Below are 20896 nucleotides of genomic sequence, written 5' to 3'. Positions count from 1 at the left end.
CAATTCACCTGAAATGCATGTTTTGGGAATGTGGGAGGAAACCGGTGTGCCCGGAGGAAACCCACGCAAGCACGGGGAGAACATACAAACTCCGCACAGGAGGTCTGGAGCTGGATTTGAACCCACGCAGGAGGTTCCCAAGACATGAACTGTGCCGCACACGCGCTAACCACTGCTCCACCGTGCCGTATATATATATAAAATAAAAATATTGTTTTCCTTAATTCAATTTGATTAATAGTATTTTTATTTTATTTAGCACTAAATGTACATTAAGCACGATAAATGTATTAATTGTTGATTTTATGGACTTTGATAATTTGATTATCTAATCGGTTGTTTTAAAAAATTCAATAAGTACAACGTTGCTACAGTTACTCAATTTTTCACCAAGTAATTTTTTTAGTTTTAAGTATTCGGATGACTTATTTTACTTCTACTTGTGTAATATTATTCTGAAATAATACTACTTTTACTTGAGTAAAACTTTTGGCTACGCCCCCCCTTGTTGGTTGGTTGAATCCCTTAACCACAGTAGTACCTCTATATACAAGCACCTCTTGACAGGACCATTTTGATATACGACATCTATTTGGGACAAAATTCTTACTCCCCATACAAAGGAAAATCTAAGGTACGAGCATTCTCAGAAGCTACCACTAGAGAGCGCTCGCCGCCAGCATCAGCTCGTCCCAGTTTGCTCATTTGCTTCAATCCAACAACAGCAGAGTTGCAAGAACTACAGTCGAACTACAGGCACGGATAAAAGTGATGCACAAATGAAAGCTGTGCTCTATAAAAGTGTTTGTGTGGTCACAATTGTTTAAAGTTACAGTAACTTAAATTGTAAGTGTCTGAAAGTGCTTGTTATTCAAATCAATGTTGTTGTTTTTTTCACCACTAGGAGACACTAAATAATATAGAATTTCCCTTTTAATAAATAAAAAGTAATCTATTGTAGAAGAGGGCACACATACAAAAGCGAAAAGAACCACCAAATAGTTGACAGAAGTATTTATTATCCAACAATTTGAGTTACATTACAGAAAAGGGTGAAAGGACAACAGAAATAAATCCCATTAAATTTTAACTGGAGGAAACAATGATACGAAGACATAGTTGTAGTGGGTCCCGTAAAAATTAACATTCTCTTCTCCAAGAAGTCGTTTTGAGAACATTTTTGTGTGAGAAGTAACACATAAAAAGGCTAAATTAGCTTCTCAAGAATACAGGATTTGCATTTGTTTGAAAATTGATTTTTGTTCATATTTTCTGATCTTTACAAATAATGTATATATTAAAATGAGAAAATCAATAATCCATCTAACACAAACTACATTATTAATTCCCGATTTGTGTGTGTTTTTTGTGTGTGACTTATAGGCTCCAAAACAGCTGAACTGATTTTTGTGATAATTTACACTGTTATATTTTATATTACAGCAAGTGTCTATAGCTAAGTTTTGAGTCCGGATCCCCCTAATAAATGCCAAGAAAAACAACAGACATCTTTTTTGTGTGGTCTGCTTTTGTGGCGTCTCTAACGCCCACTGGGGACCAAATTGGGTACAGCAGTTCCTTACCACCAAGCACTAAAATCGCCCAAATTCAATTTCCTATCGTCCCGGCAACCCCAGACCACATTTCGAAAAAAAATTAAATCATTGAATTATTAATGTTGTTTTTGCTCAAAATAATCAAATATAAAATAGGGCAGACATATTAAGGGAAAGTGGCAGCAGTATCTATTGTCCGACAAAATGTTTTCACAATTGAGTTCCATTACAGATATGAGTGAGAGAAAAACAGAAATAAGTCCCGGGCATTGAATTTAACTCGATCTAATTACGATACCTAGACAGAGTTGTATGTGCAAATCTTAGTGTGTCCAGTGAAAATGTACTGTCCTTCCTCCAAAAACGTAATGTTGGGATGGTGATAGATTTGCTTACTGCGTTCGAGTGTTGGTCTTTCATTTTGCTGGTCTTTGTTAAATGGTTTCCAGATCAAAGGCGAAAATTGAGGAATGAGGCATGGAAAACAACTGCTAGATCCGAGACAACTTCAGTATTCTGACGCTCTTAAGTAAGTCAGCCATAATGGCAGCTTGCTTGGTGAGCACCCTTCCGTGAACGCTGGTTTTCCCAATGACCAAAACCTAAACTTTGTCTGTCCAGGCCACCGAAATGTTGTTTGCGGGGCTCCCCATCTGACGTCTTGGTTCTGGAAATCCATGGACACAGTCGCTGACTATGTTGAGGCTGTCTACGAGCAAAATCCATATGTATGCTTGTGTGTATGCGTGTGTTTGTATGTGACTTATGAGCTCTGAGGAATCTGAACCGATTTTCCTGAGGATTAACACAGTTGTACTTTAGGCCTTAGCAAGTGTTCTAGCTGGTTTCGTGTTGAGGCACCAAGCAATATGAATACCAGCAAAATCGCTAAACATCTGCTTTTGTGTGGTCTGCTTTTGTGGGGTCCCATACGCCCTCTGGTGGACAAATTAGTTACTTCCATTCCTGAGCACCGACCACTCTACGCACTTGTTGCCGGACTGACAGATGATTGGATTGAGGCCAAGTTTGCTTGTTATGTTTAAAATTATGATTATTTGCTAGTAAAATAATATAATTTTAAAAAGGCTTAAAAATGTATGTTAAATTTTAAAGAAGTCATCTAATATAAAAGAGGGCACACATAAAAAAGGAACAGAGACTCCAAATAGAAATGTCTTCACAATTGAGATGCCTTACATAAATGGTTAAGAGGATAACAGAAATAAGTCTCTGGATATTAAATTTTAACCGCATAAAATACTGATACCTGGACAGAGTTTTATGAAAAAAAATCATAGTGGGTTCCGTGAAAATAACATACAGTCCCTTCTCCAGGAAGTTGATGTTGGGAAGGCGAAATATTTGCTTGCTGTGTTCATGTTCATTTTGCTGTTCTCTGTTAAGCAGATCTTGGTTATGGATCAAAGGCAAAGATTGAGAATCAAGGCGGGGAAAGCAATATTAGTTCTGTGGGCACTTTAGTATCCAGACCTTCTCAAGTAGTCAGCCATAATAAAAGCTTGCTTGTTGAGCACACCTCCGTGAATGCTGGCCTTCCCCATGACCAAAACCAAGACTTTGTCAGTCCTGGCGACGGAAATGTTGTAGGTGGGTCCCCCGTCTGATGTCTTGGTCCGGAAGTCCATGGTCCAGTCGCCGTCTACGTTGAGGCTGTCTCGGAGAACTGAGCATTTCTTACTGCCCAAAGTCAGGCCTTGGGTGAAGAAGGAATCGCGTTCCTTGGCTACCATCACGTCGATCTCAGCCGGTGTGATCTTAGAGAAGGTGCCGCCCTTCAGCGACGCCCAAACGTACTTGGCCTCACCGTAGCCCACAATGGCTGCGTCTTGGCAGGTGCCATCCGCCATCAGTGTCTCAACATAACTTTCCCAGGACATGTTTTTCTGACAATCTGGAAATGTCTACGAAGATGACAATGGACGAGGGTGTTGCTCAGACCAAATCTTCTCGCAAATAAACGCATTTTCATTGCACTTAAGGAATGGTGTCGTGTTGTGTGACATCATGGAGCGATGAGGTCTTGCTGCATCACAGGGCTGTGTGTTGTCATCGCTGTGCTTATTTACCAGCGTCAAAAGTAACTTTAGGCCACCGAGGCCTTCATGAAGGGCAACCGGAACAGAGGTTGGCTTTCCCTGATGACAGGATTTTGAATCCCTCAAAAGATGGCTTGCCAAGCCAAAAGCCAAGCTGGGTGACGCAACTATACTCCACGCATCGGCCCGGTATTGCAGTACCTCCGGGAACGGTGCATTCGCAATGATCGCAGCAATGCTTTAAGAGTAAGAGTCCCGGCTCCTAGGCTTTGCAGCGTATTATGAACTGACCGATAACGGATAATGGATAATGAATAAAGAAGACAGAACAATAACCCTTAAAAAATCCCCCCTCCCTGATGAAGCTTTTTCAAAGTTCCCTGCCAAGAACGTAAGTTACAGTTCAATAAAATTCAAACATTGACAATGATAGCAGTCATTCTTCCCTCTAAAGAACCTTAGAGAGAATGGAGGCTATGCCATGCTGTTACAATGTATTTTTCAAGTTTTATGGTTCTCACTATATTTGATTTGTCTATAGCTGAAGTCAGCAACCTGCATCTGGCTCTTTAGAGCTGTCCTATTGCATCCGTGGAGCAGGAGTCTAGTCAGTCAAGTCAAGTCAAATTCATTTGTATAGCCCTTAATTACAAAATGTCTCAAAGGACTGCACAGGATTACAATTACTCCATCCCCTGATCTTAATCAAACATGCGGGCAAGGAAAAACTCAAAACCTCAGCGTGAGGAAAAAAGAAACCTTGAGAAGGGGCCTCACAAGTGGTAATCCCTCTTCCAGGATGACCAGGGTGGAAAAGCATTGTGTAACAGTACACAATGTGTAACATGTTGAAATCTGTTCGGAAAGTGCATGACAGAAACAACGCATCAAGCCTGTAAAATAGTCCAAAAAGTCCATAACAGCAACGACGCAGCTTCCCTGCAACGACGGCTGGTCGATGCAGGTGTTGACATGCCTCAGGTCCAGACGCTGGTCCGCCGACTCATCTCAAAACCTCCCTTCTCCCTCATATCACCACCAACCAGGCAGTCTGAAAAGGAAAAGAAAAGAAAAATATGATCACACTTGCTCAATCATAAGCTCTTAAATAGAAGTGGGTCTTAAGTCTAGATTTAAAAACTTCTAATGAGGTTGCAGATCTTATCTCAGTCAAGAGTACTCCACAGCACCGGGGTCTGGGTGGAGAACGCTCTCGAGACTGCAAACTTCTTCTTGGCTCTCGGAGTATTGGCCAACTTGCACTGGCCCCCATTCCACTTAAGATGTGACTTTAATGTCCTCTTACTAACATGTTTGCATGACTTGCCCCCTCTTACCTTGATTTCCCCCCATGCTCCTGTGCAGGGCCTCCGCTCTGAAAATGCCGGTCTACAACGTTTTTCAAGCTGAGAGCTACTTTTGTTATTAGTTAGCACAACGGCCACGTAGTTTCATATACATTTATAATATTACAACTTATAATGTTTTTATCATGTTATTATCAGGTTAATTATTGGAAATAGGATCAGATAGACTCAGTTAACCACAAAAACACAACCTCTTACTAGAAAATCACAATGACCCTGTACTGGCGAGTAATTTTAGGAACACGTCCGTGGGCACCTTACCTGTCCTCAGGGGGTTTTGCACCCGTACACACATCAGCTCGGCATGTTTTGTAAATTATGACTCTAAAAATGCAACTCACCATACACATCTTCCCAGGTTCTATTCAAACTCGTACTCCTAATCCAGCTGTTTGGGTCAACAATGTGCATGCATCCTGCCATGGTCCAGTACGGCTATAAAAGGATCTATATCTGGAAATACTTGTCTTACAAATATTGAATTGAAATTATGCTAAACAATTATTCAACAAAATAGTTGATGGAGCCAAAAAAAAAATACTTCTTCTGACCAAACAGTGGTTTGTAAAGTACAGCCACAAGACATAAAGTGCATGGTTACTGGACCCGAGAGTTTCACATAGATGTTCCCATGACAGCCCCGGGGCGCCGCATCCGTCTATGTCTTTTTTCCAAATTTGATTTTAAATATTAATGATGGCGGCCATACATCTTGCCTGTGAACAAATTGCCAAACAAAAGTGCAATTGTCTGCGAAACAGCCCGGCAAGAAGGATAGTGCTTTGGTGGGGAACATCAATGTTTTATTTGGTGGAATGTAGAAGGCACGGCAGCATTTTACTTATGTCACAAACTGTTCGTCCTTCTTGAGCACTAACAGCTCGGAGTTTAATCTTTAGGACATAACTGTCGATGAGCTATTCATTTGTCTTTGAAGAATATTGTTATTACCAGTGTTGGGAGTAATGCGTTACAAAGGAAGCAGTTATTCATAAAATGATGTAACTCAACTGCTGTTACAACATGGTGCATTACTTCGCTACATTTTAAAAACAGATCATGAATTACAATACTCACAAAGCATCATTGACACTTCCATTTGCCAGCAAAACAATGCTCATTATAACACCTACAAACGGTGGGCTCAATCATATCGACCTACAAAATAGCATAGGTACAGTTACGGTGGCATCATTTTAAGCACAAAAATGGATAGTTTCTCCCTACTAATATTCTGGTAGGGATAGTTTTTCCCTACTAATATTCTGATATACTCCCTACCATATATACTCCCATGGAAGCCAAATTTACAACGATAAAATACTGTGATCCAAGTGAGGATAAGTTGTGCAGAAAACTAACAGGTAGCTCTAAGTACATACTGATGCCAGTTCTGTTTGAAAGTATCAGTACTTACTATAGTGCTACTGTGTTTGGCAAGATGTAAACTTTAAAATTTGTAGATTCTGGGTGTCAAAGTTGAATGGATGGAGGGCCAAATCTATAATTTGACTACAAGCTGAGGGAGAGTAATAATAATAACTTTCTAGGGAAGCCTAGCTAAAATCTACCCATGATATCTATAGCCATCTAGGGCAGACTAGCCGGAATGGATCTTTTACATCAAGGGCAGTTAAAGGCAACCTAACTAGAAAAATGTATTCGAAGTCTATTGGCATCTAAAGCCGTCTAGCTAAACTGGATCTTTGACATATTAGTTAGAATGGATCTTGGGTGTTTATAGCCATCTAGAGCAGCCCAGTGAAAATTAATCTTTGACCATCGTAGCCGTCAATGCCAGCCTTGCTAAAGAGGATCTTTGATGTCTATAGTTGGCCAGGGTATCTTATCTAGAATGTACCCTTAATGAATACAGCCTTCTAGGCAGTCTACCGGAAATCGATCTTTGACATCTATAGTCGCCTAAGGCAGCCTAGCTATAATAAAATAGATCTTTGGCGTCTACAGCAGTCTATGGCAGCCTAAATAAAATTGATCTCTGATATATGTAACTTCATTGGCAGCCTAGCTGAAATGGACATTTGACATCTATAGCCATCTAGGGTAGTCTGGCTAAAATGGTTCTTTGACCTTTATGGCTGTGTTCAGCAGCCTAACTAAAACTGACCTTTGATGTCAAGTTAGTATCACTCTCAGACCTCCATAGCCATTAAGAACAGCTTAGCTAGAATGGTTCTTTTACTTATATAGCCGTGTTGGGCAGCCTAAATAAATGGGATCCTTTGACATCTTAGCCGTTTAGGGCAGCCAAGCTAAAATGGATCTTTAAAGTTTATAGCTGAGCTGGGCGGCATCGCTTACTTCTATCTTTGCAGTTGCCCCGTTATGCGTCTGTTTTTTTTTTCTTATTTATTTTTTTTTAAAAATCCCAGTTAAACAAGACTGCATCAACACAAAAAGAATGAAAGATGGATAATCAACCTGAAAAAGATAGCAAGACAGTAGCTCGGCAGATTCGAACCTAGAGACTGAAACTTAAGTCCCAGTTGGAAGAAATCATAACCAAGATAGTGCTTTTGCTCTGCTTTATGATCTTACCTCTAAGGCCGAAAGTGGCAAACAAAATCTTTTCCTGCTTGCAAAAGCTTGCTTGCTTCAGAGTTGCCCGACCTCTAAAAGGAATACAATACATGGGTATTTTTGTATTATATTCCTTTAACTTTATTATTGTTTTTTTTTTCAACAAAAGGATACAGCTGGAAGTGTGAATTTCCCTACGGGGATGAATAAAGTATCTATCTATCTATCTATCTATCTATCTATCTATCTCTTGCAATACATCAACACGATAGCCCCCTAGCCACTAGCCAGTCACATTGTTAAACTGGTGATGATGCTGAAGGCCCTCTAGCTTCCTCTCAGATCTCAACTCTGTATATGATTGGCTAGAACTACTGCCTTCTCCGAGACTGATTTCACAGTTCAGGGTTATCAAATATTATTCTGTAGGCCCCTGGGTATCTTTGATACAGGTCAAAAATAGTTTTTATAACACATTATGTCGATTTGACTTAATATCTGTGAGGACACAGGTATTAATTCAAACTTTGTATAACCCTGGAAAGAGGTTAACACGAGGGAAACATTACTGTGTGCAATTTAAAGTCTTATTTGGAAAATAACTGCCATTTTCTTTCTCTCAATTGAGTGAAAAAAATATAATTAAATAAAAACAATACAGCAATCTATATTCTGTAGAAAGCCTCCTGCACCCGTAACGGTGACAAATGATATTTGTTTTCCCGGGAAGCAAAAATATGACACACAGCTCACCTGAGGACAAGAAAATAAAATACATTTACGTCCGACATTTCAACAGTAGCCGAGCGAGTCAATAAATATCGCGCTTTCGGCGGAATATGTTTACCGCTTCCCTCTTGGCAAAAACCCAGTAATGTTCACTCTATTTTTTTGGTAAGCTGCAAATTAATTTTAAATTAAATATATATGTTACTGTACAGTAATGCAACAAAATGTAAGGACAAGATTAAAAGATGGATGTTTCCCGACTTTTGTAACATTTCCTTTAAGCTCTATTTTTTTAGTACGTCATTTTATGAGCGGAGAAAAACAAGGTATACAGGCATAATGGCCCGGTGTTGCGGGGCATTCTACTTGGGCAAGGTTGTTGGGCCGTGGTTTTTTGAAAAAGCGCCAGGGACCACCATGGATTTTCAAAGAGCAGTATGAGCGCATGCAGCTCAAGAACCGCTTCTACACGAAAGCAGATGTTTTAGGTTTTGTGGGTATTTTTTGGAGTTTCTTTGACACAAAACCTAGCTAGATACACTTCCAGAGGCCTAAAGTACAACTAATACCTGAAGTAGTAAAACAGGGGTGTCAAGCATATGGCTTGTGGGCGGGATCAGGCCTGTCAACAGATTGAAACCAGCCAAAACTAGGTGAAACTCCCAGAGCCACAGAAGCTGCATTCATTTATTTTTTTACCTTCTCTTTATTGTTTCTCTCCTTTTTTCACTCTATTCGCTTTCTCTGTTTATCTTTTTCTTCTCTTTCTTCTCTTTGTCTGTTTCTGTCTTTTTTCTCTCTTTTTCTCCTGTTTCCACCTCTGTTACTGAGTCTCTTATTTTTCTCTCCCTCCTTCTTTTTGTCACCCTCTTTCTGTTTCTTTCCATTCCTATGTCCCTTATTTTTCCCTAACTCTTTCTCCTTGTCTTCCTCTTCTCTGTTTCTCTCCATTTCTATGTGTCTTTCACTCTCTTATCATTATTTTCACTCACTCTTTTTCTGTTTTTATCTCTCGATTTCTCTCTTTCACTTGCTCTGTATATATCTTCCTCTACCTCTTTTCATTCTGTTTCCCCCTTTTCTCTTTATTTTTTTCTCTTTATATCCCTCTTTTTCTCTCACTTGCTTTTTCTTCCTCCCTCCTTTCTTTCTTCTTCTGTAGTCTAGTAGTCTGGCCCCGGGAATGTTTTTTTTTCCTATCATGTGGCCCCCAAGCTAAAATAAGTTTGACACGCCTGCACTAGCATTTTAGAATCAGAATTGTTTTTTTTCATCGATAATGTAATGAACGTTGTTTACAGCACAAGGCACTTCAGGATTTACACATAATAAACACTTACATGAGAATAAATATGTTTAAAAAAGAAAGAATGTTACAATAATAAGAAAAAAGTCTTTAAAAGGTAGTGCTCAGAGATTGGACTGGCAATGTCCTCCAGATGTGGTAGAGAGCAGCCAATGATTTTCTGGCCTATGTTGATGACTTTCTGCAAGACTTTTCTGTCTTCTGCTGTATGAAGACAATAGCCATACAAATAATATAGGCATCATTTAATATAAAAAAGGAATACACAGTCTTGTCAAAAATTATACTACGTATCATGTTTTTGTAAGCTCCACACTAAAACCATGTTTTTCAAAATTATTAGATAAAAGTTTGCTTTTGTGAACGAGCTAATGTTTTAATTAATATATATATATATATATATATATATATATATATATATATATATATATATATATATATATAAATCAAATAAAAAACGAACCAAGAAATGAATATAAATAATAAAATGAACAAGTCATTGACCAAATACTGTTTATTGTTTACCTAATGTATTTATTTTAATCGTTAAATGCTATTGCTAATCTGTTATAATCTGTTTTATATTCAAATTAAAAATAAAATAGAATAGACCTATCCCCGAGTGAGGATAAGTACCGTAAATTCCGGACTATAGAGCGCACTTGATTATAAGCCGCACCCACCACATTTTAAGAGGAAAAAACGATTTTGTGCTTACACAAGCCGCACCTGTATATAAGCCGTATGCGCCCACCTTAAAACATGTAACACAATCACAAAATTAGCCCAAACCCGGCTTTGAGTCCCGCGATTGTAACTGTATATAAAGTACACATTTCAAAAACCACAGCCGGTAAAATGAATAGAAAATGATACCGGTATTTAACGTTTGATGCAGACCTGCAGAGTCCGGGAACCTGTTGAAACTAATCCAAGAAAAAAAAGTCTATATTTCCAAAGGTAAGGGTGGGAAAAATATATATCCACTATTGTCCGCCACGACAACAGGTCTCACTCACCTTTACCCCACTTCCCATCAGCCCGCGTTTGCTCCGCCCCTCTTTTTTAATTCGCAAAACATATCAGTAGCTCTGTTTCCGTCTTTATCGGATTGCTCGTTTGCTTTTAGCTTGAAAGCTACGTCATGTGCCTTTCTTTTTGCAATTTGCATGATGAGGATATATCTACGCTAATTTAATTTGTGCACAAGCTAAGAAGTTGCAGTCTTCCTCGGCGCATATATCCCACCGGTCTAAATTTTACCTTTTGTACTCGAGCGCCGCTGGCGGCTGTTAGAAAAATTACATAAATTGGCCGCATCACTGAATAAGCCGCAGGGTTGAAAGTTTGGGAAAAAAGTAGCGGCTTATAGTCCGGAATTTACGGTAGTTAAGAGACTGAATGAATTTATTAATTAATAGAAGGAATAAAATTCACAAGTCTTAATTGTCATTGACCAAGTAGTGCTCATTGTTTACTTTATGTATTCATTTTGATTGCTGAATGTTTTAAAAAAATATTGACAATACTTGTACATTTTTGTTAAAATCTGTGCAACACTTTAATTACGATAACAAAGAATAGACCTGGCTCCTGGAAAGAATGAATAATAGGCAAAGATATAATTAAAGTACCAGTCCTCTCGAGAGGGGTTGGACTCTCTTCCACTCTGGAGTTGCCCGTGGTGAGAGGCGCAGAGCCGGTGTGGGCATATTAATTGCTCCACGGCTCGGCGCCTGTACGTTGGGGTTCACCCCGGTAGACGAGAGGGTAGCCTCCCTCCGCCTTCGGGTGGGGGGACGGGTCCTGACTGTTATTTGTGCTTATGCACCAAATAGCAGTTCGGAGTACCCACCCTTCTTGGGGTCCTTAGAGGGTGTGCTTGAGAGCGCTCCCCCTGGGGACTCCCTCGTACTGCTGGGAGACTTCAACGCTCACGTGGGCAATGACAGTGAGACCTGGAGGGGCGTGATTGGGAAGAACGGCCCCCCTGACCTGAACCCGAGTGGTGTTTCGTTATTGGACTTCTGTGCTCGTCATGGTCTGTCCATAATGAACACCATTTTCAGACATAAGGGTGTCCATATGTGCACTTGGCACCAGGACACCCTAGGCCGTAGTTCGATGATCGACTTTGTCATCGTTTCGTCGGACCTGCGGCCGCATATTCTGGACACTCGGGTGAAGAGAGGGGCGGAGCTGTCAACTGATCACCACCTGGTGGTGAGTTGGCTTCGATGGTGGGGGAAGATGCCGGCCCGACCCGGCAGACCCAAGCGTGTTGTGAGGGTCTGTTGGGAACGGCTGGCAGAATCTCCTGTCAGAAGAAGTTTCAATTCACACCTCCGGCAGAACTTCGCCCATGTCCCGAGGGAGGCGGGGGACATTGAGTCCGAGTGGACCATGTTCCGCGCCTCCATTGTCGAGGCGGCTGATCGGAGCTGTGGTCGCAAGGTAGTCGGTGCCTGCCGCGGTGGCAACCCTCAGACCCGTTGGTGGTCACCGGCGGTGAGGGATGCCGTCAAGCTGAAGAAGGAGTCTTATCGGGCCTTCCTGGCCTGTGGGACTCTGGAAGCAGCTGGCAGGTATCGGCTGGCCAAGCGGAATGCGGCTTTGGCGGTTGCCGAGGCAAAAACTCGGGCATGGGAGGAGTTTGGCGAGGCCATGGAAGCCGACTTCCGAACGGCTTCGAGGAAATTCTGGTCCACCATCCGACGTCTTAGGGGGAGGAAGCGGTGTGCCATCGACACTGTGTATAGTGCCGATGGGGCGCTGCTGACCTCGACCCGGGACGTTGTGAATCGGTGGGCGGAGTACTTCGAAGACCTCCTCAATTCCACCGGCACGTCTTCCTCTGGGGAAGCAGAGCCTGAGGACTCTGGGTTGGGCTCTCGTATCACTGGGGTTGAAGTCACCGAGGTTGTCAAAAAACTCCTCGGTGGCAGGGCCCCGGGGGTCGATGAGATCCGCCCAGACTTCATTAAGGCTCTGGATGTTGTGGGCGTGTCATGGTTGACGCGCCTCTGCAACATCGCGTGGACATCGGGGACAGTGCCCCTGGACTGGCAGACTGGGGTGGTGGTTCCCGTCTTTAAGAAGGGGGACCGGAGAGTGTGTTCCAACTACAGGGGAATCACACTTCTCAGCCTCCCTGGTAAGGTCTATTCAGGGGTACTGGAGAGGAGGGTCCGCCAGGAAGTCGAATCTCGGATTCAGGAGGAACAGTGTGGTTTTCGTCCTGGCCGTGGAACACTGGACCAGCTCTATACACTCTTCAGGGTCTTTGAGGGTGCATGGGAGTTTGCCTGTCCGGTCTACATGTGTTTTGTGGACTTGGAGAAGGCATTCGACCGTGTTCCTCGGGAGGCCCTGTGGGGGGTGCTTCGGGAGTATGGGGTACCGCACAGTCTTATCCGGGCTGTGCGGTCCCTGTATGCCCGGTGCCAGAGTCTGGTCCGCATTGCCGGCAATAAGTCGGATTCGTTTCCGGTGAGGGTTGGGCTCCGCCAGGGCTGCCCTTTGTCACCGATTCTGTTCATAACTTTTATGGACAGAATTTCTAGGCGCAGCCTTGGCGGGGATGGAGTCCGGTTTGGGGGCCTCAGCATTGCGTCACTGCTATTTGCAGATGACGTGGTGCTGTTGGCTTCCTCAGCCCGTGATCTTCAGCTCTCGCTGGAGCGATTCGCAACCGAGTGTGAAGCGGCCGGGATGGGGATCAGCACCTCCAAGTCCGAGGCCATGGTTCTCAGTCGGAAAAGGGTGGTATGCTCCCTCCGTGTCGGGGAGGAGGTCTTGCCCCAAGTGGAGGAGTTCAAGTATCTTGGGGTCTTGTTCACGAGTGAGGGTAGGATGGAACGGGAGATCGACAGACGGGTCGGTGCAGCGTCTGCCGTCATTCGGACCCTGTACCGGTCTGTCGTGGTGAAGAGGGAGCTGAGCCGAAAGGCAAAGCTGTCGATCTACCGGTCGATCTACGTTCCTACCCTCACCTATGGTCATGAACTTTGGGTCATGACCGAAAGAACTCGATCCCGGATACAAGCGGCCGAAATGAGTTTCCTCCGCAGGGTGGCTGGGTTCTCCCTTAGAGATAGGGTGAGAAGCTCAGTCATCCGGGAGGGACTCAGAGTAGAGCCACTGCTCCTCCGCGTTGAGAGGAGCCAGTTGAGGTGGCTCGGGCATCTAATAAGGATGCCTCCTGGACGCCTCCCTCGGGAGGTGTTCCGGGCATGTCCCACCGGCAGGAGGCCCCGGGGGCGGCCCAGGACACGTTGGAGAGACTATGTCTCTCGGCTGGCTTGGGAACGCCTCGGGGTCCCGTTGGATGAGCTGGAGGAAGTGGCTGGGGATAGGGACGTCTGGGCTTCCCTTTTAACGCTGCTGCCCCCGCGACCCGACCTCGGATAAGCGGAAGACAATGGATGGATGGATGGATAATTAAAGTCTGTATTGCCATTGGTTAAGTAGTGTTTATTGTTATTTTATGTATTTATTTTAATTGATTAATTTACTGGTGACATTGTGTAGTAAAAACATGTTCATCTGTGTTATAAGTTGTGTTATAATCTGTGTTATATTTAAATAGAATATACATCGCCCTTTGTGAACAAAAGTAGTTTGGAAACTGAATGGATTGATAAGTGGATGAACGCATGATTAAATGAATGATTGTCATCGATCAAGTAGTGTGAATTGTTTATTTTGTATATTACATGTATTTATTTTAAGATATCGCTCCTATTGAGGATAAGCGGTTTGGAAAATGAATGAATGAATACATGAATAAATGAATGAATTAATAGAAATAATATAATACAAATTATTTATTGTCACTGACAATAAAGTGGCTATTGTTGGTTTCATGTATTTTAAGTTTTGAATTTCTAAATTTCACAGTGACATTGTGAACTGAAACAAAACAGTTTTATTCTGTTATATTTTAAGTTATAATCTGTGTGATAGATAGATAGATAGATAGATAGATAGATAGATAGATAGATAGATAGATAGATAGATAGATAGATAGATAGATAGATAGATAGATAGATAGATAGATAGATAGATAGATAGATAGATAGATAGATAGATAGATACATAGATAGATAGATAGATAGATAGATAGATAGATAGATAGATAGATGGACAGATGGATAGACAGATGGATAGATAGATAATTAACTTATGGTTAACTTGGCCCTTGTGGCAGTAAGCGTTTTGCAGAATGAATATTAAAAAATGAATGAATAGAAATATAATATAATTAAAAAGTTTTCATCGTCATTGGCAGAGTGGTGTATCTTGTTTATTCAATATATTTATTTCAAATGCTAAATGCCACAGTGGCATTGTGTTTTTAAAAAAGTATGTGTTAATCCTTGTTATATTTTTAATAATCTATGTTGTATTTTAAATAAATAGAATAGAATAGAGATTTCAACTAGTGAGGATAAGCAGTTCTGAAAGGAAGAAAGGAAGGAGAGAAGGAAGGAAGGAAGAAAGAAAGGAACAAACCAATTTACGAATGCATGCATTATTGGAAATAGTATATGCAAAATGCATTGATTGACACAAGCCTTTATTGTCTATTTTGTATCGTTTATTTTAATTGTTAAATGTCATAGTGACATTGTGTATCATAAAATATAAATATGCATTAAATTACCTGAATCATTAAAATTATTTTTGAGGAAATAAAACGATATGGCATACACCGATTAAATATATTTAAGTTATGTATCTTTATATGTGGGCAGCATGGCGGGGCAGTGGTTAGCGCGTGTGCGGCACAGTTCTGAGGTCATGGGTTCAAATCCAGCTACCAGCCTTCCTGTGTGCTGTTTACATGTTCTCCTCGTGCTTGCGTGGGTTTCCTCCAGGCACTCCGGTTTCCTCCCACGTTCCAAAAACATGCATGTCAGGTTAATTGGCCTGTCCAAATTATCCCTAGGTGTGAATGTGCGAGTGTTGTCTGTCCCCGTGTGCCCTGCGACTGGCTGCCCTGCGACTAGCAACCAGTTCAGGTGGGCCCCTGCCCACTGCCAGAAGATAGCTGGGATGGGCTCCAGCACCCCCCGCGACCCTACTGAGGATAAGCGGTGCAGATAATGGATCTTTATTTGTTTGGCCCTCATCACAAAAAAGTCTCAAATGGCTGCACAGAGCAAAACGACAACAAAAGCTAGTGAAATAAATGTAAAGAAAGTGTAAAACGGTTGCCAAACATGCTCATATATGCAATATGTAGATTAAATGATTGCATTCCTCTTTGTACTGTTGGTTAATACATTAATGTTGATCACTAACTACATTTGAATGAACTTCAAAACAATAAGTGTATCGCTTGCCAAGTTGTCATTCTTCAATATGTCCACACGATGGTAGAATTTACTAGTCATACAATTTATTCAACCGGCCCTGGAGGAATTCAAATTGAATCGAGTATTTTATTTGTTTATCGGACTTATAATGCAATATTTACTTTCAAAAAAAAATATGCAGTTTTGAATGTTTATTTTAGAATGTTTTTTTCAAAATTTTGTTTTACTTATTCTTCATACCCTCACAAGCAAGAATGTGAAAAAGACCTTAATCCAAGCCTCCACTGGGTGGCAGCGTTGCAACACTATTGTACCGCCTTTAATTTTGAACGTCGTCCTCTGCATTCATGATCTCCCACAAATCAATTATTAGTGCAAATAGACAGCTGGATCAACATGAAGCTTTTAAGAATGTAATCCTCATCACTGCCATAATCAAAAATGTGCATCATTTATGGAACTAAGACCTAAGAGAGGTTGCAAAGACGGCCCTTTTGGGCAATATTTTATCGTCATTGCTACAGTCCATGAAAGTGTAATGTCCACTAATCAAATACATCTTCAATGTAGCCCAGAGAAGCTCATTTAAGACAGCATCAACGATTAACTCTGAGTGAGTCGTTTGCTCTCTTTTCTACAAGTTTATATCTATAGAACAGGGGTGGACTATACTGGGGATTTTGGTATCAATCAAATTTAAGTAAATACATGGTAGTATCAATCAATATCGATCCGATACGGTCTGCTCGGAAACGTTATAGTCAATGAATAATTGAACCATACCCCCTTTGGTTAGTTTATAATAACGAACTACTCAGCATAAGGATTTTAGGCACTAAAAAGATTTCATTTTTGTATTAATAAATTAAACTGCAAACTTTAACAGTTTAAAAATAAAAAGCAATATGTATTATACAACTGTTTCAGGAAAAAAAGTCAAGAGAACCAAACCCTAAAAACAGAAGTAAAATAAATACAAACATTGTACAAGAATGTCAACAAGACACCTAAAATACATTCCATTTGCACAATGCTTTAAAAATAATGAAACTAATGCAAATACGGTTAAAACACATTCTCTCTGGCCTGTTGCCATAGTGACAGCAGGTGTGCAGGTTTTTGTTCAGGAACAGTAACATGTTTACATTTATGGTTACAGATCATTGTTCTCTATAAGGTGACCTTTTTTCATGTTTTTTTTTTATAAATGTGGGGTGTTGCCACAGTAGCACACAAAATTGCCACTCAAAATACACCTGGTATTGTCCTTTTCTGTAACTAGAAAAAAAAAGTCTGCACCGTGCTGCACTTCCTGTTTGCTTCTCTCATTTTTAGCTGGTGAGGATATAAATTTGGCTCCTCTTCTGCCTGGCAAATGGGATGCAGCAGGACGTCAGGTAGGGAGAGGTACAAAAGTGTACTTGTCTGTACAGATTCGGCCATTAACAAAAAGATTGGCTAAGCGCTGGGTGAGAGAGAGAAGGGCTGCACCATTTACATTAAGAAGCAGCGCTTTAAGGGAAATTTGTGGGGAAGCAAAGTATTGATCCAGGACATTAGTATTGATCTGATCCCAGTGCTTGCTTAGCATGGACTATATCGATATTTGGATTGATCTGCCCACGCCTATTGTTGACCCAAATATGGAAGTAGTAGGATGAGTTTGAATAGAGCGAGTTAAGATTTGTGTGTTGAACTGCGTTTTTAGAGTTGTAATTTACAAAAACAAAAGCTGGGCTGTTGTGTGTACGGGTGCACAATTTGCAATTTTAATTAACACAAATATTTCAATTTTCCAAAAGCACCGTAGGAGCCTATGGCTGAAGGCCATTCAAATAATTGACTGAACGGGGGACATTATTAGGCATGTCCACATTTGCGTTGTCCATTTCATATCTGGTAAGATGACGTGGAGATCAATTTTACATGATATTCTGACGCCATCATGTGGACGTTATGGAAAACTGCATTCACCTTCCGGACAGTAACTCTAAAAATATTGGATGAAAATAAATAAATAAATTGAAATATATTTACATGTTTGAAGCCGCGAAATATCCTAAGTCTTACATAAGCCTTATAAGAAAGGAAATACATAATGTATCAATTTATATTTACCAGAAAACGTTAAGAATGTGTTCTGTTTTGTCCTACAGATACCAAAAGACCTACTCGTGGTTCCAGAATAAGTTTAGTTGGTCATGAAGGCCATTTTTCTTGGCGATAGAAAGCTTCTTACTCTTTTTGGTGCTTTCGTGTTTAGTTGACATGATGGCTTTTAGAGAAACTTGAAAATAAAAAGATTTGGCAATACATAATTTAGGTTCGTCAAGCTGTTCTACATGTGTGTGCGACGTCATTAACTCGCAGGCAGACAAGCAAAAAAGGGGCAGGGGAACTGTTTAACCAATCAGAAGGCACAACACAGAGCGTGATGAAAATCCAGGAAGTAGCGATACTACTAGAGATTACTGTACTATTTTTCAATCCGAACTGGTGTTGGTCCAGCACTGAATAATGTTAAACTACAGTGTTCATTGTGGTAAAAAACCCAACAATTAATGAAGCGAAAGTGCAATATCGATAGTGTTTAATTCACACTTAAAATATTATAGTATTCACTACGACCTGTTCCTCGTAAATAACCAAAACACAGCATCAAGTGACAGTAGACAAAAAAATTAAAACGATACAAGTCAATACAATTCCACCAAATTAAGGGTCGTATCTGAAATTAGCACATGATACTTAACAGAGAAGAAATAATCCCAAAACAAGCCAAAATGCACATTGAGACAACAAAGAACTCACAACATACCTGTCGTCTTTAAATATTTTATCATTCATGCAAATTCATGCAAAAATATTTCAATTTGATCATTTTAGAAAATGAATACAGTTTTCATTCAACATACGATTTCCTGCTAAGCTTACGGTAAAATTGTTTTGTTTCATTAACCATCATTTTTTTGGGCCATTTTGCAGAGTTTTTACATCAAGCTTTATTTTGCATGTGTGTGTGTATATTGGCTCATGTCTGTGATTATTGGTGTTGGATTAGGACATTGTTGGATAAATAATTCAAGGGTAGAAACATGGCAGAATTATCAGCCAAAGGGAGAAAGATAACTAGTAGAAAGACATCTTGCGAAACCTGGAGTGATGAGTACAAAGGCAAAATTAAGTCAATGAAATTCCAAAAGTGTGACAAGTTCCTTGGAGTTCTGGTAAGTATATTTGATATAAATAAAGTAACCAAAACCAGTAGTGCAATTCTACAGATAGTATGTTTACACTCAATGCCGGTCTACTTGTGAGTCCAAGAGCCAAGAAGAAGTCTGCAGGCTCGTGAGCTTTCTCCATTCAGGCCCCGGTGCTGTTGAATGCTCTGCCTCTGGAGATAAGATCTGCAACCTCAGTGGTAGTTTTTAAATCTAGACTTAAGACCCAATTCTATTCAATATCTTATAATTCATGCCCACCTCATGCTTTTCTTTTTTGTCTTTATCCGACTGCCTGGCTTGTAGTGATACGAGGGAGAAGTATGATTTGAGATGAGTCAGTGGACCAGCATCTGGACCTAAAGCATGTCAACGCCCATACCGACCAGCCGGCACAGATGGGAAGCTGCGTCGTTTCTCTTATTTACATATTACCTTTTGTTTTCTTTTATCGATGTTCACCATGTTTTGTGTACCTTTACCCAAAGCTAAATCTATTGCACCCTGGTCATCCTGGGAGGGGGATTACCACTTGTGAGGCCCCTTCTCAAGGTTTCCTATTTTTCTCGTACCGAGGTTTTGAGTTTTTTCTTTCCCGAATGTTGGTTTAAGATGAAGCTTGTATCTCACCAAGACCAAATCTGTTACCCATGAAACGGATGACCTGCAGCTACAACTCATGGAAAACCACTATATTCAGGATGTTTGTATTTGAATCATTGCTGACACCTGGCTCAATCAAAAGATACCCTAGACAGCCATTTTCTAAATCGCTTTCTTACTCTGAATGTCATGATTACTTATTACACTCACATGTGCCCGCTCTTTCGGCGCCAGCTGCTGCTGGTTACCAGGTTGGTTCCCCGTCCTATTTAAGCTCAGTCCTCTCACTCGCCTGTTGTCAGTCCGTCAGCGAACCTCTGTTTTCAAAAGGCAAGCATTTTTGACTCTGACTCCCACCGGTCACGTTTTGTCACCTGTTTCACACTTGTCCGTTCCTGATTTCCCCGTTTGTCTCCTGCTACCACCAGATTTCTGACCCCGACCACGTTTTGATCTCCCGTCCAACGACCCGTTTTTTGACCCAGACCTCGTTTGATCCCTCTTCCTGGCTAACGACCTATTGTTCCGTCTAACCACGCTACAATCTCCCGCTCCGGAAGGTCCACTTCCGCATTCAGAACACGCTACGATCCCGTGAGTGGCTTGCTTCCCGCATCCAGCGAAAACCCGGAGCACTGTCACTGACTTTCCTCCATATTTCAATAAACTGGTGAGTACTGTTACGCATCTGGGTCCTCCTTCTGTTCTGGTCTTGACACTGAAACGAAAATCCATCCAACTTTTTGTACTTTTATTTAATGACAATAAAGACCATTCAATCACCTGCAATTCTGTTTTTACTGTTTTCATTTGTATATATATATATATATATATATATATATATATATATATATATATATATATATATATATATATATATATATATAGTTGTTATAATAAAGTGATCGTGTACTTTAGTCGCTAAGAAGGTCACCTCAAGGTAAGTTTGACCTTTTAGTGCTGGGTTTTCTGGTCCCCATTAACTATAATAAGCGAAGGATCACTGTGCGTTTTTCACGTAATTGCCAACTACATTGTTTTAGGAAGATGTATTCTCACGAGATAGTCATTATTTGAGAGAAAAAGGAAAAAAAAAAAGGTGTTCTCGTTTGACTGTGTTTTGTACATCAGCCTGCATAGCCAGTGGCTTCCCTTTTCCCACTTGACAAGCAACTCCATTGTTTATTGCCCCG

At 40.9% G+C, this 20896-nt stretch overlaps 1 long non-coding RNA gene and 1 pseudogene across 1 annotated transcript in view; one reads left to right on the top strand and one right to left on the bottom strand.

Moving 5' to 3' along the window:
• Positions 1-999: 999 nt before the first annotated feature.
• On the bottom strand, positions 1000-3561 carry LOC148367110 (profilin-2 pseudogene; annotated as a pseudogene).
• Positions 3562-3865: 304 nt separating this feature from the next.
• LOC148367109 (uncharacterized) overlaps positions 3866-20896 on the top strand; it is a 40801-nt gene continuing 23770 nt past the window's right edge. The window contains exon 1 of the long non-coding RNA XR_015850271.1: positions 3866-4007. This is a non-coding gene — a long non-coding RNA (uncharacterized LOC148367109). The remainder of the gene's footprint in view (positions 4008-20896) is intronic.

The sequence above is a fragment of the Urocampus carinirostris genome, chromosome 4, assembly GCF_059441175.1.
Source record: "Urocampus carinirostris isolate Australia breed hairy pipefish chromosome 4, RoL_Ucar_1.0, whole genome shotgun sequence".
Classification (NCBI taxonomy): Eukaryota; Metazoa; Chordata; class Actinopteri; order Syngnathiformes; family Syngnathidae; genus Urocampus; species Urocampus carinirostris.
This window is presented reverse-complemented; position numbering and strand designations above follow the sequence as displayed.